The sequence below is a fragment of the Ovis aries genome, chromosome 6 (assembly GCF_016772045.2).
Source record: "Ovis aries strain OAR_USU_Benz2616 breed Rambouillet chromosome 6, ARS-UI_Ramb_v3.0, whole genome shotgun sequence".
NCBI classification, from domain to species: domain Eukaryota; kingdom Metazoa; phylum Chordata; class Mammalia; order Artiodactyla; family Bovidae; genus Ovis; species Ovis aries.
In genome coordinates this window covers 19,752,042-19,779,013 of record NC_056059.1, presented here as the reverse complement: position 1 = coordinate 19,779,013, position 26,972 = coordinate 19,752,042, and the positions used below count along the sequence as shown (strand labels likewise).

Below are 26,972 nucleotides of genomic sequence, written 5' to 3'. Positions count from 1 at the left end.
TCCATAAACATGCTTTAGCCCTTAAGTGAAAGACAGCTGGCAGAGTCAAAGGTTTGCAGAATCAAGAAGCCAGATAAACATGGCTTCATATTCAATAAATATAGTAAATTTACTGTAGCCTTCTCACAGAGAAAGATTATTTATTCTGCCCTTTTAATAGATAAGTTATTGGTCTCCAGTACTCATACTCTAGAATGTCACTTACGATGTCCAGAGGACCAGAAAACTAGTAGATTGTATCAGTACTGCCTCTGTTTTTCTCTAGAAAGTTCGTTTTTAGGAATTAACAAATAAGCATATAAAGAAATACATAAAATTATTGTTTTCCCTTAAGAGTTCTGAGATCATAAAAAAGATTTTGAAATCAAAAGAATTCGAATTCAGCCACCCCACTTCACCACCCCCAAAAGCTCCACAAAATAAATTGGCTTTTATTACAAGAGAGAAAAGGCATAAAGTATGACATTAAAGGCTGTCAATGAGCTGATTCCCCTTAACCAATCATCCACAGTTGGCATTACTTCATAAAACTAGTTTTCTGACATTCACTTGAAATTCCCTTTCCATACCCATTCTCTCTAGTCTTGTTAATGCTATTCCCTCTCAGTAAAATACTTCACATTCTTCTTTCTTTTAATCTAAAGTTTACTCTGTTTCAAGGCCAGATTCAAGAACTGCTTGACCTGCTTGACACCTTTCCCAACCGAAAATCAGCATCCTTCTTTTCTGGCCTTTTCTAACACCTACTGTTCAGTCTTTCCAATTCAGTAATCTTTCACTGCAGAAATTATCTTCCTAAAATGTAATATAGTTGGCAAGACCCAGCTGGTAAGATCAAAGTCTCATAGAAACAGGGTATTAAGAAAAAAAATTCTTTTAGATCTGTTTTCCTTGAAAAGAAAGTTCTGAAAGTCGTCTGTTCCAAAGCATGTAGATTTACTGGAGCTATCTCCTCTTATGGGCTTCCAAATAGGAAATCCTGCTACTGAAGTTGACTCTCCAAGTTCAATGTCAGGAGGCTGTTATCTTCTTGAGGCAGTCCTTACTGACTTAGAACACTGTTTTCTACATGAATTTTCCCTTGTTTTTTTCATTGTTTGTTTCTTGGTCTCTCTCTCTTTCTTCCATTCTTCTTTGCAAATCTTAGCAAAATGCTTGTTCTATTAACTGACCAAATTACTAGGCTACATAACAGTTTTCTGGACTGGTTTTCTTCATAGAGTGAAGCTGGAGAGAACACAGGCTTCATAGAGGGGGATGTACTAAATTGATCATGCTCTGTTATTTAGGGACACGTAATTATAAGAATGAGTTATCTCAAAACAGCATCCTTCTTTTAAGAAGGTTTTTAAGAATTAATGCAGTATTGACTTTTAATAGTAAGATAAATGTATTTCTCATGTCAGTCCCAATTTTTTCTAATACAAAGGCTCGCAAACCTGCTTTGTTCCCTCATCCAATTCCTAAAGTGGACAAATGTGAGTTTCAGAATATTTAGACTTCCCCGGTGGCTCAGAGGTTAAAGTGTCTGCCTGGAATGCAGGAGATCAGGGTTCGATCCCTGGGTCGGGAAGATCCCCTGGAGAAGGAAATGGTAACCCACTCCAGTACTCTTGCCTGGAGAATCCCATGGAGGGAGGAGCCTGGTAGGCTACAGTCCATGGGGTCGCAAAGAGTCAGACGACTGAGCGACTTCACTTTCACTTTCACTTTATAGACATACCCATTAATAATACATACTTCATAAGGAAAACTTTTTTTAAGATTTTCTTCTTAACTGCAGTATTGCTAAGCAGACTTGGGGCCGTAGCATATCCAAAGACAAATGAGCAAATCTTGAATCTTTCTTCAATGCTATTGTGCATTTTGAACTATGGATTTTACTATAAGAACATGAAATTGGACTTTGTGATTATAAGTGATTTCTCTACGTGTTTGCTACCAACATAGAGTCATTGAAACAGAGCTATAAAGGGACTAAAAAAAAAAGCACTAAACTTTTTTTTAATAGAGGAGCAAACAGGATGTATTAGTTACAAATTCCTGTACCCCCAAATTTGGAGGCTGAAAACCGTGAACATTTATTACATCACAGTTTCTGTGGTTTAGGAACCTGATGGAACTTGGTTGGGTCTTCTGGCTTAGAACTTCTCACAGGCTGCTTTGAGCTGTGGTTTCACTTCAAGCTCAACTTGGAGATGTTTTGCTTCCACATGTATATGTATGCCAGTTGGCAGGATTCAGTTCTCAAGCACTATTGGAGTGAAGACCCAGGCCCTCACTGACTTCTGGGCTTTGTTCTCATAGGCTTCTCCATAGGACAGCTCACAGCATGGCAACTGGTTTCTCTTAACAGTGAGCCAGAAAGATAGCAAGCTAAAGAGAGAAATCACAGTCATCTTATGACTTAAGCATTGAAGTAACGTCCCATTACCTTTACTGTATTCTGTTTATTAGAAGTAAGTCACTAGTTTCAGCCCACAATCAAGGGGAGGGGATTGCACAAAGGTGTGAATACTGGGAGGGGTGATTGTAGAACACCATATCAGAAGTGCCTCCCATAGAGATCCAGAGAAGTGAAGCATCCAAAGTTATACATACAGTTTCTCAGTAGAAGCATAGGGTCAGCTCTCTGATTTCTCAATTCCCAGTCCACTATGCTTTTGCATTTTAGTCATTAAAAAGGAGTTGATGACATAACTCTTCTCTTTGAGAAGAGAAATGACTTTTAATTTCCTCCAGCTCATGAGATTACTTATAATATTGCAGTAGGGGAAAGATGCAGAGAGGGAAGCATAAATAATACTACTGAATTTGCTTTCCTACTCACTGGAAATCATGCCAAGTTTAGAAACAAGGTTGTAAGGGAGAGCTTAGAGACCTCCCAGCTAAGCCTTTCAAATATGCAACTAGACCCAGGTTTGTTAGTTGGGCACTTCTATAATAAGCTCACATTTTAAAAGAAAATAATTGATGAGAACATTAGTATGCTCCACAAGTCCTTACATAAATTAAATTATAGCACCAGTAAAATATAGGCAAGTAGGAGTGTTAATATAATTTAAAAATATGAAAGGCATCAGTAATACTGTGCTTGAATCCAGTGGCGCTGTTGCCATCAAATGCTGGGGAATAAACCTTAGAGCGTGGTGGGAATTGAAGTACAGAGGGGAGTATGCATCCATTTGCAATTTGTAGAACAGATGCATAAAAAAAATAAGCAACACAAATTATCACCATTGTTCTTAGAGCAGTTGTTAATTCAAGAAGTGGTAGGAATCAACATCGAGTCAAACTTATTGTTTAATCACTGTAATAAAGCATGGCTAGCTAATATACTGGTTTCCCAGGTGGCTCAGTGGTCAAGAATCTGCCTGCCAAAGCAGGTGACACAGATTTGATCCCTGGGTCAGGAAGATCCCCTGGAGAAGGAAATGGCAACCTCCTCCAGTATCCTTTGCCTGGAGACTCTGATGGACAGAGGAGCCTGGCAGGCTACAGTCCTGGGGGTCACAAAGAGTTGGACATGACATGGAGATTAAACAACAACAGCAAGCTAATATACACATAGCAAACAATGATTACATCTCTCACAAGAACTTGAGTTTTTTTGTAGTCTAAAAAATAGGCCATGACAAAAATAGAAGACAGACATTCCTCTGTTATAGATTGTGGAGACTGCTAAGAAAAAAGAACAGGAAATGCTAAGATATAGAACTTACTTGGTTGATGAGTAAAACATGTTTGTTTTTAAAAATGTTTTGAGTGACTCTGTCTTGTCACTGATATTTCTCTGTGCAAAAATTACTTATTTGGAGAAATATTTCTTGACCACTCTGTCTAAACTTATTCCTTCCCCTCTTACTGTCATTATCAGGTTATCCTGTGTGATTTTTCATAGCAGTTATCTAGTTTTTAAAATTGTTTGAGACCAGATTTTCTATCTCATTCACTACTGGATTCCCAGAATTTAAAATAATAACTAGAAAGGACTTCCCTGGTGGTCTAGTGGTTAAGACTCTGTGCTTCTTCCACAGGGGGCATGGATTCAGTCCCTGGTGGGGGAACTAGCATCCCACATGCCCTATGGTGTGGCCAAAAAGTTAATTAATTTATGAAAAAAATAGTACCTGGAATATGGATAGTAGGTATTTTATGCTTATTTGCTGAATGAATAAATACAGTATTCCAAACACATTGCAGTAAAAGAATCTATATGTCAGAGCTTTCCAGACTTTCACCCTCAGTGTGCCTATAGTGTTTTTGACAGCATCTCTAAACCAGTGAAATTAATGTGGTGTGATTTACTGTTGAAATTGTGAATTATTTCATCTAGTAATTTGTGTGGTAACCAACAGATGTTCAGTATAGCTATGTTTCCTTAAAAAATGTAACATATTCCACAATTCTACTGTAGTAAGTTCACTATAGCTCCCTGGGGAACCATAATCGAACATGGTTTTTCTCATTTGTTAATGCCGTACATTGAAAGCTTGGATGTCCAGGAAAGAGGCTCAGTCTCCTCCTATGAAGCCATGCGATACAGTAAGCATCAGAGTCAGTATCAGATCAAGGCCCAATGTATTGACCTAGAATGAATCAATCTTAGTAAATACCTAACTAAATAAAATCAAGACGTATTAAATAATTCTAGAGCAGAGTCAGGCTGCCAAACAACTCAAAAACCTCTAAGTCTAGAAGTGAGTAGTTGTTGTATAATTTCTAAGTTATGTCCGACTCTTTGCGACCCTGTAGACTGCAGCGAGCTAGGGTTCCCTGTCACTCACACTCTCCCAGAAATTGCTCAAACTCATGTTCATGAAGTCTGTGATGCTATCCAATCATCCCATCTTCTGTCGCCCCTTTCTTCTGCCTTGAATCTTTCCCAGCATCAAGGTCTTTTCCAGATAGTTGACCTTCACATCTAGTGGCCAAAGTATTGGAGCTTCAGCATCAGTCCTTCTAATGAATATTCAGGACTGATTTCCTTTAGGATTGACTGGTTTGATCTCTTTGGTGTCCAAGGGACTCTGAAGAGTCTTCTCTAGCACCACAACTCAAAAACATCAATTATTTGGCCCTCAGCCTTCTTTACAGTCCAACTCTCAACTCTCACATCCATAATGACTACTGGAAAAACCATAGCTTTGACTAGATGGACCTCTGTCGGCTGTCTAGGTTTCTCGTAGCTTTTCTTCCCAGGAGCAAGCATCTTTTAATTTCATGGTTGCAATCACCGTCCGCAGTGATTTTGGAGCCCAAGAAAATAGAATCTGTCACTGTTTCCACATTTTCCCCTTCTGTTTGCCATGAAATGATGGGATCGGATGCCATGATCTTCGTTCTTTGAATGCTGAATTTTAAGCCAGCTTTTTCACTCTCCTCTTTCATGTTCATCAAGAGGCTCTTTAGTTTGCTTTGCTTTCTGCCATTAGGGTGGTATCATCTGCATATCTGAGGTTGTTAATATTTCTCCTGACAATCTTGATTCCAGCTTGAGAGTCATCCAGCTCCACATCTCGCATGACGTATTCTACATATAAGTTAAATACGCAGGGTGACAATATACAGCCTTGGTGTACTCCTTTCCCAGTTTGGAACCAGTCAGTTCCATGTCTGGTTCTAACTGTTGCTTCCTGACCTGCATACAGGTTTCTCAGGAGATAGATAAAGTAGTCTGGTATTCCCAACTCTTAAAGAATTTTCCAGTTTGTTGTGATCTGCATAGTCAAAGACTTAGCATAGTCAACAAAGCAGAAGTAAATGTTTTTCTGGAATTCCCTTGCTTTCTCTATGATCCAATGAATGTTGGCAATTTAATCTCTGGTTTCTCTGCCTTTTCTGAATCCAGCTTGTACATCTGAAAGTTCTTGGTTCACGTACTGCTGAAGCCTCGATTGAAGGATTTTGAGCCTTATCTTCTAGCATATGAAATGAGTGCAGTTATACAGTAGTTTGAACATTATTTAGCATTGTCCTTCCTTGGGATTGGAATGAAAATTGACCTTTTCCAGTCCTATAGCCACTGCTGAGTTTTCCAATTTTGCTGGCATATTGAGTGCAGCATGAAATTAAAAGATGCTTGCTCTTTGGAAGAAAAGCTATGACCAACCTAGACAGCATATTAAAAAGCAGAGACATTACTTTGCCAACAAAGGTCTATCTAGTCAAAGCTATGGTTTTTCCAGGCATCATGTATGATTTTGAGAGTTGGACCATAAAGAAAGCTGAGCGCTGAAGAATTGATGCTTTTGAATTGTGGTATTGGAGAAGACTCTTGAGAGTCCCTTGGACTGAAAGGAGATGAAAACAGTCAATCCTAAAGGAAATCAATCCTGAATATTCATTGGAAGGACTGATGCTGAAGCTGAAGCTCCAATACTTTGGCCACCTGATGCAAAGAACTGACTCATTTGAAAAGACCCTGATGCTGGGAAAGATTGAAGGCGGGAGGAGAAGGGGACAACCGAGCATGAAATGGTTGGATGACATCACCAACGCGATGGACATGAGTTTGAGTAATCTCCGGGAGTTGGTGATGGACAGGGAAGCCTGGCATGCTGCAGTCCATGGGGTCACAAAGCCTGGCGTGCTGTAGTCCATGGGGTCACAAAGAGTCGGACATGACTGAGTGACTGAACTGAACTGAATGCAGCACTTTAACAGCATCATCTTTTAGAATTTTAAATAGCTCAGCTGGAATTCAGACACCTCCACTTGCTTTGTTTGTAGTAATGCTTCCTAAGAAGTGAGTGAAATACCATACTTTAAGATGTTGATAGGTAGATGTGTAAGCTTGCTGGCATTTGTATGATAAAGAGACTTCTGGGCTTATTTTCAATCGGCATCTGAGAGGAGGGCCTAGCATCTTGCTTCCTAATGGATCCTTTCTTGCCTGGCTCTGTTTTGAGTATTTTCCCTCAGTGTTCTGCCCCACCTCCTCACCCCGATCCTCCCTGGGTTCTGCACAGGATCATGCTTTGTAATGAGGATTAAAATAGATACAGATTAAAATTGTTTCTGAAACATAGAATTAAATAGCTTGTATTTCCAAACATGCTGCAACACCAAGTGCGTGTTTTGCCTCTCTTTGATTTTGTTTTAATAAAATGTCGAATTAATATTCAACTCTCTACTCAAAACACTTTAATCGATTTATAATTTCATTTCTTTCCCTTCTAACAGTTTAATTGCAAAGTCTTCAATGGTTATATTAATGTATATCTTAATAATTATATTAACTTTTCTATATTAAAGTTGATGTATATCTTAGCTTTTCTAAGAATAAGATATAACTCATGAATGTGTACTACTTTAAAGATTCAACTGCATTGAATCAAGGAGTGAAATAATCTTAACTGTTTCCCAAAGAGTCAAGTGATAAATATATTTCTGCTAGAAAAAAGAGAACTTCCTAAATTATAATTTTCAGCCAGATCCACACTGCTGTGGTAGAAAGAACATTTTAGAAGACAAAATCCATGCCCTACCCCAGCTCTGTGCTCATTAGTGCCTTAACTTTGGACATGGCTATGAGTGCGTGTGAAGTTGCTTTCAGTTCATTTCAGTTCAGTCGTGTCCAACCCTTTGCAACTACATGAACTGCAGCACGCCAGGCTTCCCTGTCCATCACCAACTCCCGGAGCTTGCTCAAACTCATGTCCATTGAGTCAGTGATGCCATCCAACCATCTCATCCTCTGTCATCCCCTTCTCCTGCCTTCAATCTTTCACAGCATTAGGGTCTTTTCCAATAAGTCAGTTCTTCACATCAGGTGGCCAAAGTTGCAGCTTCAGCATCAATCCTTCCAATGAATATTCAGGATTGATTTCCTTTAAGATTGACTGTTTTCATCTCCTTTCAGTCCAAGGGACTCTCAAGAGTCTTCTCCAACACCACAGTTCAAAAGCATCAATTCTTTGGTGCTCAGCTTTCTTGGTGGTCCAACTCTCACATCCATACATGACGACTAGAAAAACCATAGCTTTGACTAGAGGAACCTTTGTCGGCAAAGTAATGTCTCTGCTTTTTAATATGCTGTCTAAGGTTGGGCATAGCTTTTCTTCGAAGGAGCAAGCATCTTTTAATTTCATGGCTGAAGTCACTAACTACAGTGATATTGGAGGCCCCAAAATAAAGTTTCTGACTGTTTCTATTGTTCCCCTATCTATTTGCCATGAAGTGATGGGACCAGATGTCATGATCTGAGTTTTCTGAATGTTGAGTTTTTAGTCACTTTTTTCACTCTCCTCTTTTACTTTCATCAAGAGGCTCTTTAGTTCCTCTTCACTTTCTGCCATAAGGGTGGTATCATCTGCATATCTGAGGTTATTGATATTTCTCCCAGCAATCTTGATTCCAACTTGTGCTTCATCCAGCCCAGCTTTTCTCATGATGTACTCTGCATAGAAGTTAAATAAGCAGGGTGACAATATACAGCCTTGATGTACTCCTTTTGCTATTTGGAACCAGTCTGTTGTTCTATGTCCAGTTCTAACTGTTACTTCTTAACCTACAAACAGATTTCTCAAGAGGCAGGTAAGGTAAGATCTGGTATTCCCATCTCTTTAAGAATTTTCCACAGTTTGTTGTGATCCATACAGTCAAAGGGTTTGACATAGTCAATAAAGCAGAAGTAGATGTTTTCCTGGAATTCTCTTGCTTTTTCTACGATCCAGCAGATCTCTGGTCCTCTGCCTTTTCTAAATCCAGCTTGAATATCTGGAAGTTCACAGTTCACTCACTTTTGAAGTCTGGCTTGGAGAATTTTAGCATTACTTTGCTAGCGTATGAGGTTAGTGCCATTGTTTGACCATTCTTTGTCATTTTAGCCATGTCCGACTCTTTGCAACCCTATGGACTGTAGCCCTCCGGGCTCTTCTCTCCATGGAATTCTCCAGGCAAGGATACTTAACTGGGTTGCAATGTCTTCCTCCAGGGGATCTTCCCGACACAAGGACCCAACCTATGTCTCTTATGTCTCCTGCATTGGCAGGCGGTTTCTTTACCACTAGCACCACCTAGGAAGCCCAGCATGGCTATAAACTTGCATAATTTTTCCATTTGTAAAAGTCAGCAGTTTTCCTACCTTGGTTACCTCACAGTATTGTGGTAATAATTTCTAAAAGTTGCACCTATGTTGCACAAAGGACATAGAATATGAACTCAGAAGAATTTGATACACTGCATTCTTTTCCATTTATTGGCTGTGTGGGTCAGGCTAGCCACTTTCTCTCTCAGTCTCACTTTCATATCTGTGAAATGGACATGCTATTCTGTAGAAACATTGGGAATATAAAACAAGATAATGCCTTGTAAGTCGTAACAGACTAGGCGAGGATGAGTTTCTATAAGTGTCAAATTTGACGTCTAAGCATAAAGTATTCTTATCATATTGAGCAGGAGTTCCCTGCATTGAAAATGAGATTGGCCCAGATGACCCATAAGATCCTTTGTAAATCTCTTTTACATCAATGATCTATATAATATGGCAATATTATGATCTACCTAATATGGCAATATTTTTTATACTTGTGAGCCTTTTCTAATAGAAAGAAACTTAGGAATCATCTCCTTATATTTCTTCCTTAAATTTCCTCTGTGTGTGTGTGTGTGTGTGTGTGTGTGTGTGTGTGTGTGTGTGTGTGTGTTGCTCAGTCATGTCTGACTCTTTGCAACCTCACGAACTATAGCCCACCAGGCTCCCCTGTCTATGGGGTTCTCTGTGCAAGAATACTGGAGTGAGTTGCCATTCCCTTCTCCAGGGGATCTTCCCAACGCAGGGATCGAATCCAGGTCTCCCACATTGAGAGCAAATTCTTTGTGTGTGTGTATGGTAAGAACTCTTAGGATTTGTTCTCTTAAAAATTTCATGTGTAAATTACAGCAGTGTTTTTGTATTTTTAGCATATTATTTAATATGTCTGTACTGTATTTCATACGACATGTGATATGGGTGTATTTTTATCTTCTCCCAGACAACCAGCTGTGTTAACCTTTATTAAATGATTCAGATTCTTTACCATCTGAGCCACCAGGGAATCCCACATTTCCTCTATATTATTCTAATTGTCATGATGCTTAGTCCAGCAGTCAGCATCACACTGAAATTCAAAAAGCTTGCTTTTATGAACAAGAAAAGCCTACAGTTTTCATGATATAAGACTTTTAAATATTGTAATTTTTGATGTAATTAAATCTGTAATCTCAATGTACATAAATTTAAATTAGAACTGGTTAAAATAGCCAAGCTTATAGTGAATATTTTTTATAAAAGCATAGCAATAATACTAACTAATGTGCATTAAATTCTTACTATATGCTAGGCTTCACAATTGTCGTCTAATTTTTAACCCTCTTTTAATCTGCCAATACCAATTAAATCGAATTGAAACACCCTAACTTGTAGCAATCTTTTACAGTAAGATGCCTGCTAGTGTGTTTAGCATTCACTAACACTAGACTTGTATCATTTAACAAGATCTTAATAAAGGTTCTTTTTATTCTGTTAGCTTATTTCCTAATTCTATCTGAAATCAAAATGTGTTCAAGCAAACAAATACATTTAAATGTGTTTTTTTACATGGGTGGATCCTGGCCATTCCTCTTACCACCTGTCTTGTAACTTGGTTAAATAGAGCAAGAAAAGATGTGGAGAGCTGAAAAGCAGCAGCTTTCTTCCACATCTCTCTTTATACTTGGAAATTCAATGCCCTTATCCCCAGCCCCACTGTTTTTTGAGAAACTTTCTGAATGGGACCTCTATTATCATCCTCCAGGAAACAAAGAATTTAATACCACTTTGCTTAAAAATTTGTCTTGATTTCTACTCCAAATGATAAATTAGTTGGATGGGAACTGATTAACAAACTAAAACTGGGAGAATAAACAACCAAAAAGCTTGAGTGGCAACAGCAAGAGATGTTATTGTCATTTGGTTCCTCTTAGCTGTATAATCTACTTTTGTTTAAAACCAGTCAAAAGTGTCCAGAAGGAAAATGAATAGGTAAAGCCAGCCACTTTTGTGAGGAAAAACAGAGTGAGATAATGGGTAACTGTTATAGAATAAAGAGTGTAAGAGATATGTTGACTCAATCAATAAAGAACTCATTTCAATCTTGATTTAAGTAATAAATACATTGCAGAAATGCAATTTTGAGATAGCTGAGGAATTTGCACACAAATTGGATATTAGGTGATATTAAGAAATTATTGCTATTAACTTATTGGATATTATGAATTTGTTAGAAGAAAGAAGGCTCTTATCAACCAGAGATACATACTAAAATATTTACAGGTAAAGTAATATGATTGTCTGGAATTTTCTTTATGATTACATCAGTGGAAAATTCAGGTTGGAGGTAGAAGAAATAAGATTTGCAAAATAGTGCTATTTATTGAAGCTGGGTTAAAGTAATGTAGAATTTCATTATACTATGCTATCTAATTTTGTATGTTTTTAAATTCTCATTTTTATCTTTTCTAAATTGAGAAACAATGTTAGCCACTTTCAGCAAAAAATTTATCATGGTTGTTAGTGGTTATCAGTTGCAAATTTAATTATACCACAGGATGGTTTCAGAGTTAGAGTCTAACCTCAGATATTCTGCAGCATTGTTGGAGAAAATGTCTAGTTTTTCTCTGAAAGGCCCATATTTCTTGGTAGAGAACAGAACCAAAATCTTTACTATTAACTTTATATGAAGATGTCCTCCTATCTATTTAGTTTCCAAAACCTATCTCTGTGTGTAATCTTTTAATCTTCAAGTTTAATTTTAAATAAAATAGAACAAAATAGAGAATAGGCAAAATCATGGTTAATGTGGAGAGGGAAAAGCAGGAACAGATGGGAGTGCATGATGAAACAGAACTAAATTGCATAAACCATCAATGACTGGGACCAGATGTGACTGTATTTGCAGGTGAGAAAATTCTCATGGGAGGGCTAATTTCATATATAGTAAAGCTGTAGACACATGATAAAAATATCATGGAAGATGTTACCCAAGACCTTCTTCGGTCAACTCAAAAATTACGCTTAGCAGCTATTTTATATCTGTTCTGAAAGAAATGTTTTCTTTTTTAAAAAAAAAACTGTATCTTAGGTTTAGTTTTAATATTGCTCAAATGGCATAATAGTATAACTGATAGCTTTTTGAAAAGAGAAAATTCTATGTAAACCAAATATACTAAGTCACTTCAGTGGTGTCCAACTCTCTGCGACCTTATGGACTGTAGCCCATCAGGCTCCTCTGTCCGTGGGATTCTCTAGAAAAGAATACTGGAGTGGGTTGCCATGCCCTCCTCCAGGGGATATTCCCTACTCAGGGACTGATCCTGCCTCTCTTGCATTGGCAGGTGGGTTCTTTACCAGTAGCGCCACCTGGGAAGCCCAAACAACTGATACCATTTGTGTATCGTTCTTTCCAGTCTTTTTATTTGCATATGATGCACTCATACGGACAAAATACATCTGTGATTTTTTTCACTTATAGTTATTTCATTTCCAAATTTATCTTAAATCCCTTGCAACCTCTCAGGTTTTTTGAAAAGTACATTTATTCATGAGTACATTAACAAAGGGATATCAGACATATTCTCAAAAGTCCTAATTATTATTTGGACTTTGAAGAATAGTTAACCATTAGTTATTAGTTCACTCAAATATATATTTGATTTGTATAAAATGTATTTCCTTAACTGGGTATAAAGGGCTTCCCTGGTGACTCAGTGGCAAAGAACCCACCTGCAATGCAGGAGACAGGATCCCTGGGTCAGGAAGGTTCCCTCAAGAAGGAAATGGCAACTCACTCCAGTATTCTTGCCTGGAGAATCCCATGGACAGAGGAGCCTGGTGGGCTACAGTCCATGGGGTCGCAAGAGTTGGACACAACTTACCAATAAACATCAGCAGCTGGGTATGTGGGAGAGTGGTATTGAGAGATTAAAGAATGTGAAAATCTATGGAATCGCTCTATTTTGTGCACCAAGACTTGTGCTTTGCTTGACATGTCTGCTTGTTAGACTGAACTATACACTTTGAAAGGTTTCACTCCAGTACTCTTAGTTGAGATAAAACCCCTCTTGAATATATTATATGGTTCAAATGCCTTGCTTTTCACTGGATGCTTATCTAGTGGAAAAGAAAGGCACAGTGATATCTGGGGCATAACCACATAACCTTGCTTATGCTCCAGGATATCACTGAAATCAGTGGTGTGATACACAGTTCCATGATCCTCAGTTGAGATTTGCCTTGGTAAACTCTGAGTAAGAAGAAGGTAAATTCTCCACAGAAGCAGCCAGTTTACTTTTTATCTTGAAGACCAACAACTGTGCACCTCATCTTTGGAGCATTACTTATTCACGGTTGTAAGGCGAACCCTGCTGAAGCACTATAAATATTTAAGTAGTGATCACTAACAGAGAAGATACAAAAAAGGAAGTAAGAATTATAATGGGAAAAATTAAAGGCAAAATTATTCGTCTTTTGATTCTGTTCAGTAAGTTGGTACTGACATAGGAGAGCTTCAGCTCCCTTCCCAAGTCATGGAAGAGGCTCTCAATGGGACTGGTAATCACAATTACTTCCTAAGATTGCTGTGAGGACGACATGAGATAATGTACGTAAGACACAGCTTTTGGCACACAGTGAAGGCTAGGAGCAATGGTAGGCATTATCCTTGATTCCCCTCTTCCTCTCATTCACGCTTCCCCTATCCAGTTAATCACCGTGCTCTATGGTTGGGCTGTTTTTTGAATTGTATGTGTCAAATTCTTTCACACCCCATGTCCCCTGTCGTTCCTCTGTTTAAAGGCCATCGTTGTCTCTCAGATGGTTTGTTACAACTGGCTGTTAGTAGCTCTCACTGCCCACCATCCATTCTCTACTTCACATCTAGGCTGATCCTTAGAAACACAAATCTGAACATGTCATTTCTATGTTTTAAAATTCTTCAGTGCCTTTAGGTAAAGTGCTGCTTCCTTAACGTGACTTCTGTGTTGCTCCTGCCTAATTCTCCCCATTCTCCCTGACTCTCTCTACCTTTGCTGCACTATTTTCAGCTCCACAGCCTGAAACACTCCTTCGCAGCCCTCTTCACCCTATCCTTAAGCGTTGACTCTCCTACAAGCTCCCCTTGTTTTAGGTATTTCTGTTATCATAGTTCTAAGTACCATGTGTTTTAATTATGTGTTTTCTTGTCAGTGCTTTACGCTCACCAAGATCACAAGCTTCTTGATCAGGGATGATGCCTGTCTTATTGGTTGCTAAGCTAAGTCACTTCAGTCGTGTCCGACTCTGTGCGACCCCATAGACGGCAGCCCACCAGGCTCCCCCGTCCCTGGGATTCTCCAGGCAAGAACACTGGAGTGGGTTGCCATTTCCTTCTCCAATGCATGAAAGTGAAAAGTGAAAGTGAAGTTGCTCAGTCATGTCCGACCCTCAGCGACCCCATGGACTGCAGCCTTCCAGGCTCCTCCATCCATGGGATTTTCCAGGCAAGAGTACTGGAGTGGGGTGCCATTGCCTTCTCCGGTCTTATTGGTTAGGAACTTTATAAATATTGGAAGAGAAAAGCAACAGGAAGGAAGAGAGAGGGGTGAAAAACAAAATTTACTGTAACGTATGTACTATTTTGCTGTTGAGTTGAGTTGCAGATAAATTCTGCCTTTACTTTAAATTCATATTCTATTTCACATTTGCCTTTCCTAACACCATACCTATATTTTTACGTGCATAACTAAGGGGAAGTGTTTTACAACATGCGTCTCCATTCTCAAATCTCAGCAAACTACATAATCTTGCTTCTTGCCCCTCCACCCCTACCCACCCCAGTAAAAGTCTGTCCTTTTTCTGTTAACCAGTAAAAGGGATTAATTGGTTGCTAGATATTTTTATCTGTATGAATTATGTGAGTGTAGCACGAAGCCCTCCCTGACAGAGCTGTGTTGTGCTCTTTTATAAGTTAGATGAAGGGTTCAGTAAGCTGGGTGTACCCATTAAATTATAATGTCGAAAACCTTGAATCCTAGAAGCATATGCTGCTGATATTCAGGGTTTTAATAGGATTAGCTCTACTATGAAAGAATTTGAGAATTTATGTTCCTGTGAAACTGTGTTTGTGGGTTGATTTGATATGAAAAGAGATGAGCTGCTTTGCTTTCTGTGTCGAAGAAAGATTTGTTTATACTCTGGGGATTTGAGAACTATGTAGGAAATTATCGTCATAAAGTATTTTAATCCTTATTAAAATATGTAACAATATTTTCTTATTCACGTTCTTGAAATGTAACACTAAAAACACTTCTTAACTGCATGACATTGTGGGAAAGGCAAAATTACGGCAACAGTAAAGAGATCAGTGGTTGCTCTGGAGTTAGGAGGGAGGGGTGAATAGGTGGGACACAGGATTTCAAAAGCAGGGAAACTATTGTGTATGATGCTGCAGCTGTGGGTACATGTCATTATACATTTGTCAAGACCCATAGAATATACCACATTAAGAGTGAACCCTACGGACTTTGGGGCTATAGTGATGTAGGTTCATAACAAATGTACCACTGAAACAAGCATACTACTCTGGTATGGAATGTTGGTAATGGAGGGAATGCATGTGGAGGGGCCGAGGGACTATGGGAACTCTGCAGTTTCTGCTCAATTTTGCTGTTAACCTAAAATTGTTCATAAAACAGAAATATAATACTGTATTTAGTGCATTTTTTCCTGAATTGCCCCAGAACTTTAAATTACTCTGATCTATAGAATGTCTTCTATTGTAAGTTATATTCCTGCCAACAAAGTATATTCATATGTGGAGAAAATTATTGAAATCTTTGGCATTTCTAAAATTTGAGTTGGATTTTTCTTTTCCCTTTCCACCATGTTTTTTAGATTATTTCTGTTTTTATCATACTATTTTCCTCCTTGTGTATTGTGGTTATTATTTGCTTGATTTCATAGATCAAATGCTTTAGTCATGTACAGATCCATGCTTTTTGTTTTATAATAGATTTATTTCTAATAAAAGCACTTGGCTTTTTTTTCTGAGACCTGCTTTGGCTGTATCTCATCCATTTTTATATATTGTTCTCATTGTTCTCCATTTGTTAATAGTATGTAGTTCATTTTTATTACTATTTTAATCCTAGAGATTTTTCAGTTATATATATATATAAATATATCTATTATTTTTCAGATTCTTTTTCATTATAGATTATTGCAATATATTGAATGTAGTTACCTGTGCTATACAGAAGTTCTTTGTTGTATATCTGTTTTATATAGTAATCACAAACTCCTAATTTATCTCTCCCCTACTTCTGCACCCCCCATCCCCCATCCTTTTTGGTAAACCTAAGTTTGTTTTCTTTGTCTGTGTCTATTTCTGTTTTGTAAATACATTCATTTGTATCATTTTTTTTAGATTTCACATTTAAGGGATATCATATATGTTTTATCTTTCTCTTACTTCACTTAATATGATAATCTCTAGGTCCATCCACGTTGGACTTAGTTGGCATTATTTTATGGCTGAGGGTAGTATTCCATTGTTTATATATGGCACAGCTTTATCCGTTCATCTGTGGATGAACATTGAGGTTGCTTGGCTGTTTTAAATAGTGCTGCTATGAACATTGGGGTGCATGTAGGTTTTTATTTTTTTATTTTATTTATTTTTTCTTTTTTATTTTATTTTTTTTTATTTTATTTTATTTTTTTTTTATTTTAAAATCTTTAATTCTTACATGCGTTCCCAAACATGAACCCCCCTCCCACCTCCCTCCCCACAACATCTCTCTGGGTCATCCCCATGCACCAGCCCCAAGCATGCTGCACCAGCCCCAAGCATGCTGCACCCTACGTCAGACATGGACTGGCGATTCAATTCTTACATGATAGTATACATGTTAGAATTCCCATTCTCCCAAATCATCCCACCCTCTCCCTCTCCCTCTGAGTCCAAAAGTCTGTTATACACATCTGTGTCTTTTTTCCTGTCTTGCATACAGGGTCGTCATTGCCATCTTCCTAAATTCCATATATATGTGTTAGTATACTGTATTGGTGTTTTTCTTTCTGGCTTACTTCACTCTGTATAATCGGCTCCAGTTTCATCCATCTCATCAGAACTGATTCAAATGAATTCTTTTAACGGCTGAGTAATACTCCATTGTGTATATGTACCACAGCTTTCTTATCCATTCATCTGCTGATGGACATCTAGGTTGTTTCCATGTCCTGGCTATTATAAACAGTGCTGTGATGAACATTGGGGTACATGTGTCTCTTTCCATTCTGGTTTCCTCGGTGTGTATGCCCAGCAGGGGATTGCTGGGTCATAAGGTAGTTCTATTTGCAATTTTTTAAGGAATCTCCACACTGTTCTCCATCGTGGCTGTACTAGTTTGCATTCCCACCAACAGTGTAGGAGGGTTCCCTTTCTCCACACCCTCTCCAGCATTTATTGCTTGCAGATTTTTGGATCGCAGCCATTCTGACTGGTGTGAAGTGGTACCTCATTGTGGTTTTGATTTGCATTTCTCTAATAATGAGTGATGTTGAGCATCTTTTCATGTGTTTGTTAGCCATCCGTATGTCTTCTTTGGAGAAATGTCTATTTAGTTCTTTGGCCCATTTTTTGATTGGGTCGTTTATTTTCTGGAATTGAGCTGCATAAGTTGCTTGTATATTTTTGAGATTAGTTGTTTGTCAGTTGCTTCATTTGCTACTATTTTCTCCCATTCAGAAGGCTGTCTTTTCACCTTGCTTATATTTTCCTTTGTTGTGCAGAAGCTTTTAATTTTAATTAGATCCCATTTGTTTATTTTCACTTTTATTTCCATTACTCTGGGAGGTGGATCATAGAGGATCCTGCTGTGATTTATGTCTGAGAGTGGTTTTTTTTTTTTTAATTTTAATATCTTTAATTCTTACATGCGTTCCCAAACATGAACCCCCTCCCACCTCCCCTCCCCATAACATCTCTCTGGGTCATCCCCATGCACCAGCCCCAAGCATGCTGCATCCTGTGTCAGACATAGACTGGCAATTCAATTCTTACATGATAGTATTGAGAGTGTTTTGCCTATGTTCTCCTCTAGGAGTTTTACAGTTTCTGATCTTACATTTAGCTCTTTAATCCATTTTGAGTTTATTTTTGTGTGCAGTGTTAGAAAGTGATCTAGTTTCATTCTTTTACAAGTGGTTGACCAGTTTTCCCAGCACCACTTGTTAAAGAGATTGTCTTTACTCCGTTGTATATTCTTGCCTCCTTTGTCAAAGATAAGGTGTCCATATGTGTGTGGATTTATCTCTGGGCTTTCTATTTTGTTCCATTGATCTATATGTCTGTCTTTGTGCCAGTACCATACTGTCTTGATGACTGTGGCTTTGTAGTAGAGCCTGAAGTCAGGCAAGTTGATTCCTCTAGTTCCATTCTTCTTTCTCAAGATTGCTTTGGCTATTCGAGGTTTTTGTATTTCCATACAAATCTTGAAATTATTTGTTCTAGTTCTGTGAAAAATACGGCTGGTAGCTTGATAGGGATTGCATTGAATTTGTAAATTGCTTTGGGTAGTATACTCATTTTCACTATATTGATTCTTCCGATCCATGAACATGGTATATTTCTCCATCTATTAGTGTCCTCTTTGATTTCTTTCATCAGTGTTTTATAGTTTTCTATATATAGGTCTTTAGTTTCTTTAGGTAGATATATTCCTAAGTATTTTATTCTTTTCATTGCAATGGTGAATGGAATTGTTTCCTTAATTTCTTTTCTACTTTCTCATTATTCGTGTGTAGGAATGCAAGGGATTTCTATGTGTTGATTTTATATCCTGCAACTTTACTATATTCATTGATTAGCGCATGTAGGTTTTTAATTAGAGTTTTCATCTTTTCTGGATATGTGCCCAGGAGTAGGATTGCTGGATCATATGGTAACTCTATTTTTAGCTTTCTAGGGAATCTCCATACTTTTCTCCATAGTGACAGCACCAATTTACATTCCCACCAACAATGTAGGAGGTTTCCTTTTGCTCTATATCCTCTCCATCATTTGTTATTTGTAGAGTTTTTAATGATGGGTACTTTGACTGGTACAAGGTAGTATCTCATTGTGGTTTTAATTTGAATTTCTCTAATAGTTAATGATACTGAGCATCTTCTCATATACCTTTTGGCCATTTATATGTTATCTATGTAGAAATATCTGTTTAGGTCTTCTGCTCAGTTTTCAATTGGGTTGTTTGGGTTTTGTTTGTTTTTTGTTTTTTTGATAAGCTGTATGAGCTGTTCGTATATTTTGGACATGGATGCCTTGTTGGTAGCATTGTTTGCAAGTAGTTTTTCCCAATCTGTAGGATGTTTTTTCATTTTGTTTATGGTTTCCTTTGCTATGCAAAAACTTTTAAATCTAATTAAGTCCTATTTTTTAATTTTTTTTATTTTTTATATTGGGTCATTTTTATTTTCACTACTGTAGGAGACAGGTTCAAAAATATATTGCTGGCAATATATGTCAGAGATGGTTATCCCTATGCTTTCCTCTAGGAATTTTATAGTATCCAGTCTTATGTTTAGGTTGTTAATCCATTTTGAGTTTATTTTTGTTTTATGGTATGCAAGAATGTTCTAATTTCATTCTTTTACAGGTAGCTATCCAGGTTTCCCAGCATTACTTATAGAAGAAGCTCTCATTTGTCCATAGTACATTCTTCCCTCCTTTGTAATAGATTAACTGACTCTAAGTGTATCAGTTTGTGTCTAGGCTTTCTATCCTATTCCATTGATCCATATATCTGTTTTTATGCCAATGCCTTACTGTTTTGATATCTGTAGCTTTGTAGTATAATCTGAACTCAGGGAGTCTGATTCCTCCACCTCTACTTTTCTTCCTCAAGATTGTTTTAACTATTCAGGGTGTTTTGGATTTCTGTACACATTAAAATTTTTTGTCCTGGTTCTGTGAAAAAAAATGTCATTTATAATTTGATAGTGATTGCATTGAATCTGTAGACTATCTTAAATAGTATGGTTATTTTGACAATGAGTCTTCCAATCCAAGAACAGAGTATATCTTTCCACCTGCTGTGTTGTCTTCAATTTCTTTTATCAGCATCATATAGTTTTAATACAGGTCTTTTACCCCTTAAGTAGGTTTATTCCTAGATATTTCATTCTTTTGGATGTGATGCTAAATGGGATTGCTTCCTTAATTTCCCTTTCTGATCTTTCATTGTTAAGTATATAGAAATGCAAGAGATTTCTATGTATTAATCTTGTATCCAGCAACTTTATTTAAATTCATCAATGAGCTCTAGTAGTTTTCTGGTAGCATCTTCAGGATTTTCTGTATATAGCATCATGTCATCTGCAAACAAGTGACAGTTTTACTTCTTCTCATTTTTTTTTTCTTCTCTGATTGCTGTGGCTAGGACTTCCAAAAATCTGTTGAGTAAAAGTGGTGAGAGTGAGCATCCTTGTCTTATTCCTGACCTCAGAGGAAACACTTTCAGCTTTTCACCCACTGAGTATAATGTAGACTGTGGGTTTGTCATATATGCCTTTTATTATGTTGAGGTATGTTCCCTCTGTGCTTACTTTTTGCAGCTTTTATCATAAATTGATGTTGACTATTATCAAAAGCTTTCTCTGCATATACTAAGATGATTATATGGTTTTTAGTCTTCAGTTTGTTACTGTGGTGTATCATATTGATTGATTTGTAAATATTGAAAAATTCTTGTATCCCTAGGATAAAACCCACTTGGATCATGATCTGTTTCTTTTAAGTTGTCTGTTTTGTTGGCCTAATTTTCTCATAGTATTCTCTTATGATCCTTTGTATTTCTATGATGTTGGTTGTAACTTCTTCTTCTTAGCTAAGTGCTGTCTAACTCTTTTGTGACCTCATGGATCTCAGCCTGCCAGGCTCCTCTGTCCATGGGATTTCCCAGGCAGGAATGCTGGAGTGTGTTGCCATTTTCTACTCCAGGGGATCTTCCTGACCCAGGGATCGAACCCATGTCTCCTGCGTTAGCAGGCAGATTCTTTACCACTGAACCACCAGGGAACCCCATTAAAAAAAAATTTTTTTTTAATTTATTTGACTGCACCAGGTTTTAGTCTTGGCATATGGAATCTAGTTCCCTGACCAGGGATTGAGCCTGGGCCCCCTGCATTGGGAGCTTGGAGTCTTATCCACTGAACCACCAGTGAAATCCCTGACTTCTTTTTATTTTCTGATTTTATTGATGGGGACCCTCTCCCTATTTTTCTTAAAAAGTCTAGGTAAAGATTTCTCAATGTTGTTTATCATTTCAAAGAACCAGATTTTAGTTTCATTGATTTTTAAATATTTTTTTAGCCTCGGTTTCATTTATTTCTGCTCTGATCATTATTATTTTTCCTTCTACTAACTTTCAGCTTTTTTGTTCTTCTTTTGTTGCTGTACACATAAGATTAGGTTGTTTGAGATTTTTTCTTGCTTACTGAGATAAGCTTATATCACTGTAAATTTCCTTCTTAGGACTGCTTTTTCTGTGTCCCATAGGTTTTGGATCATTCTATTTTCATTTTCATTGTCTCTAAGTATTTTTTTATTTCATATTTAATTTTTTCAGTGATCCATTGGTTGTTTATAACATACTGTTCAGCCTCCAAGTGTTTGTGTTTTTAATATTTTTTTCCTTGTAGTTTTCTAATCATGTAGCATCATGGTCAGAAAAGACGCTTGATATGATTTCAGTTTTCTTGAATTTATCAGGTTCTTTGTGGCCCTGCATGTGATTCATGCTGGAGGATGTTCTATGTGCCCTTGAAAATAATGTGTACTCTGCTACTTTTGGATGGAACACTCTGCAAACATTAAAGTTCGTCTGGTCTAATATGTCATTTAAGGCCTGTGCTTCCTTACTGATTTTCCTTCTGGATAATCTGTCCATTGATACAAGTGGAATATTTAAGTCTCCCACTATTATTCTGTTACTGTCAATTTCTCCTTTTATGTCTGGAAACATTTGCCTTATATATTGAGGTGCTCCTATGTTGGTCGCATATATTTATAGTTATTATATCTTCTTGGGTTGATCTTTTGATTATTATGTAGTGTCCTTTGTCTTTTCTAACAGTCTCTATTTTTAAGTCTACTTTTTCTGAAGTACTGCTACTCCAGCTTTCATTTGATTTCCATCTGCACGGAATGCCTTTTTCCATCTCCTCACTGTGAGTCTCTAGTTTAGGACTTACCACAGTGCATCGTAATGGTCTGTTTACCTACCTGTCTTGTATATAGCCTTCCCTACCCTTTGAGATCCCAAAGGGTAGTGACATATCATATTCATCTTTGCAACCTCTGGGATATATCACAGTGCATGATTCATGGCAGAAGTAAATGCTTATGAATAAATTTAAATTAGAACCAAGAGATGTCCACCACTGAAGTAGGTTTCACAGAAGGTTGTGAAATGCTTTTTGACCTTTTATAAAAATTTGTAGGAACTCCGCTGATGGTCCAGTGGTTGAGACTCTGTGCTTCCTCTGTAGCAGGCCCAGGTTCAGTCCCTGGTCAGGAAACTAAGATCTCACAAGCCACACAACCAAAGGGAAAAAAAAAAAAGCAAATATGACATAGGCAGTTTTCCCTGATCACTGTGATTTTGGGGGACTTTACTAGGTCCTAAGAATCTTAAGTTCAAAATGTCTTTCAGATATGGACATGAAGAAAAAATGAGAAATATACATTTTATTCTTATAAGGTAAAATAATGATTTTTATAAATTCACATGACAAAAAATGTAAGTTCAGTTCAGCTGCTCAGTCGTGTCCAACTCTTTGTGACCCCATGGACTGCAGCACGCCAGGCTTCCCTGTCCATCACTAACTCCGGAGCTTACTCAGACTCATGTCCATTGAGTCGGTGATGCCATCCAACCATCTCATCCTCTGTCATTCCCTTCTCCTGCCTTCAGTCTTTCCCAGCATCAGGGTCTTTTTCAATGAGTCAGTTCTTTCCAATTTCCAATGAGTCAAAATGGTTAAGTATTTTAAATTATTTCCCAGAGAGGCAAAGTGTGAAAGGGAATATTAAAAAATAATACCAGTTGCTATTGATGCATAATATTTACCCAATAAATACAGTAAATTTCATTATTCATAGTAGTCATGTTCTATAAAATCATTGCAAACACTCAAGTTACTAGGTACTAAACCACTGCTCTAGGAAAAATATTGGATTAAGTTTCTGCAAGCCTCTGATCACATTTTTGTCAAGCAAGCATATATAACTTTATGTGTGTTTCTGTTTAAAGACACTTTATTTAATATGTACTCTTGTCTAACATTGAACTTAAAGCCAACAGTACTGTAATATGTGCCTGAGTAAGCTTATCTAATGCACACACTTTCTCCATAAGGCACATCACAACCTTCTTGCACTTAGAACACTAGACAGTGCTTCAGCACTGTGCTCCAGAGCCATTTTAAGCTGCAAAATCACCAACAAAATAAAAGCACAGAAATATAAGAAAATGTGGGACCAAACTGACCATGAATAGGAGACTTGTTTATAATATGTCTCAGCTCTTGCCTGGAGAATCCCAGGGACGGGGGAGCCTGGTGGGCTGCCGTCTATGGGGTCACACAGAGTCGGACGCGACTGAAGTGACTTAGCAGCAGCAGCTCTCATACTATAAACAAGTCTCCTTTTCATGGTCTATTTGGTCCCATATTTTCAGATCATCACCTCATTCAACCTCAACTGGGACCATGTGTGTTAGGCAACTCTGCTACTCTGTGCATGTCCACAGATGACTCAAAAGCGCCACAAGTATCAGTTTTGAGGTTACAAATAAATTTTAGTAAAAAATAATTCACAAATACAGAATCTGTGAACAATGCGGTTGATACCATTTGATTTTTTCATTCAGTGCTAGGCCATGGAGACATCAAGTTGAATGAGGGCAGACCTTTGTGAAATGAATTGTGTTAAGGTTTTTGTGTTAAGATGGTCTTCCCTCTCTTCCCCTCCTCCTCCTCTTCTTGTTTTCACCGTCTTCTTCAAAATTTCTTTAATAAAATGACAATTAAACTCTAATCTAATTTTATAACGTTGAATTATGAAGTCTACCATACACCCTCATAGCTCAGTTGGTAAAGAATCTGCCTGCGATGCAGGAAACCCAGGTTTAATCCCTGGGTCAGGCAGATCCCCTAGGGGAAGAAATAGCAACCCACTTCAGTATTCTTGCCTGGAGAATCCCATGGACAAAGGAGCCTGGCGGGCTACAGCCCGTGGGCTTGCAAGAGTTTGGCACAACTTAGCGACTAACATCGGAGAAGGCACTGGCATCCCACTCCAGTACTCTTGCCTGGAAAGTCCCATGGATAGGGGAGCCTGGTGGGCTGCAGTCCATGGGGTCGCTAAGAGTTAGACATGACTGAGCGACTTCACTTTCACTCTTTGGAGAAGGAAATGGCAACCCACTCCAATGTTCTTGCCTGGAGAATCCCAGGGACGGGGGAGCCTGGTGGGCTGCCGTCTATGGGGTTGCACAGAGTCGGACACGACTGAAGCGACTTAGCAGCAGCAGCAGCAGCAGCAGCAGCAGCAACTAACATGAGTGTGAAAGTCACTCAGTCAAGTCTGACTCTTTGAGACCCCTTGGATGGTCCATGGAATTCTCCAGGCTGGAATACTGGAGTGGGTAGCGTTTCCCTTCTCCAGGGGGTTTTCCCAACCCAGGGATCAAACCCAGGTCTCACGCATTGCAGACAGATTCTTTACTAGCTGAGCCACCATCACCACCAGTTAAGAAGTAAATAGTACATATTGTGGGTAGCAGAACTTCTGTATGAAAGAACATGAAAATGAAAGTCAGTCATTCGTGTCTGACTCTTTGCAGCCCCATGGACTATACAGTCCATGGAATTCTCCAGGCCAGAATACTGGGGTGGGTAACTGTTCCCTTCTCCAAGGGATCTTCCCAACCCAGGGATCCAACACAGGTCTCCCACATTGCAGGCAGATTCTTACCAGTGGAGCCACCAGGGCAGCCCTTCTATATGAAGTTCATCAGTATATTATTTGATTACCCTTCTGCCATAGTAAACCCGAAATAGTCTTTGATTTTTTTAACAACAGAAGAAAATGGATAATATGTCAGGACAAAAATTTAAATAACTAAAATTAGAAACAAGCTTTTGATGCCATATTTAGGGAAGGCTACCCACACCAAGATTACATAAAACCACCTGTCGTTATCTTGTCATGATTTCTGTTTACTTTTCTATCTTCTCTTTTTATAATTTTCTCTTCCAAGAGACATTCAGTGGATGCTTATGAAGCTACATTGATGGAGTCTAACAGACATGGTTTCTAGTCCCTCTTTTTTTGTACTTATTATTAATAGCTCTGTGCCTGGGCAAGTTGATAACTTTCCTGAGTTATTTCCTATTCCATATCCTATTTCCATATCCTATTTCTTCAGTTGCAAAATAAAGATAATGAAGGATTTCCCCAGTAAAATGAGAATAACATTAATGAGAATATCTTCACTTATAGAATGAAGATAACAGTATGAGGATGAAATGAGATACTATATAAAAACTATGTAGGCTAACTGGAGCCTGACATTGCCCTGTTTTTTCATTTCCCAAAGAGGGTGAGTAGACTCTTTTAACACTTGTATATTAGAGAGGATGGTTCTATTGCTGTCTGGGAAAATTTCTGTCCCTGAAGACAATATTTCTTCAAATAAAATCTTCGTTCCATTTATTCTGGTCTTCTTTTCAGGATGACTGGTTGTCCGCAATTGACTTTTCGTTGTCCTTTACCACATTGCTCAGTTCTTTCTTTAACTTTTTTTCTTTGTGTTTCTTAAACCAGTTTTTCTGCAGTAGCAGTTCTGCTAACATTTATAATGAAGTGCTTGCTGTGATTTTTAAAGCTATAATAATACCCTGCTCCCATGGAGATCATATGTCTGAAATTATATAGAACACATCTGTGGGCCGGGGGTGAGCCAAAAATACTCTGGTCTCTTGAAGTAGTTGGGCAAATACCATGCTCTAATGTAAAGTGGATATGAAGGAGAAGCAACCTACATTTACTGAAGGCCAGTGACTTAGCTAGAACTATGTATGCTACGGTGCTGTTTATTTCTTGCAATAGTTCTATCAGATAGGATTGTTACATGCATTTTAAAGATGAGAAAGCAGATACTCTCAGAAAGATTTGGTAACAACAAAGTCAGACAACTAATAAATGCCTGAGCCAGACTTGAAATACCAAAATCTTTATTCTTCCCGTAATACCATTTTATCTCATGATTGTACACATTCCCTGTAGAAAAGCTCCCATTTGGCCTTTCAGTCATAACCTATTTTTTCTTCCTGTTGGCACTGCACTCACATTTCATTGGCTAGGCTCCAGGTCCATGGAGAGGAAATTGAAAATAGAGAATGTTAGAATAAACATTGTAGCAAAGAGAAGTTTCTTGCCAGTAGCCGAAGATTAAGAGAGAAGAACTATAAAAAACAGACTAAATATATTAATTCTAGTAAAAATTAGAATATACATCTCTATAACCGCTGAAGGCAATGTTATAATGCTGTATTGTATAAAATTGATAGTCATAGTCTTGGCCTCAGTAAAGAAGGTTTAAATTACATTCAAGTTTTTAAAATAAGGTTAACAAATATGCAGCCAGCTTAAAAAATTCCAAAATTGTAGATGTTTTCAGTTGTTTGTAATTGAAAAAAGAAAAAACAAAAATGAAACATTTCAAATGACTAGCAACAAGAAAATAAATTATATTAAAACTCTACAATGGAATACTTAGACTAATGAAAACAAAGTATAGTTTTATATATATACATGGATGACTGTTAGAAAACAGCAAGAAATGAAATTTGCATAAATTATGTATAAATACAATTCCATTTACCTACAGTTTAGAAGTATTCAAAA

General features: G+C 37.8%; 1 protein-coding gene across 3 annotated transcripts in view; it reads left to right on the top strand.

Annotated features, from left to right (window-relative positions):
- Positions 1-26,972, top strand: part of GSTCD (glutathione S-transferase C-terminal domain containing) — a 133,972-nt gene that overhangs the window by 47,776 nt on the left and 59,224 nt on the right. The window lies entirely within an intron of this gene.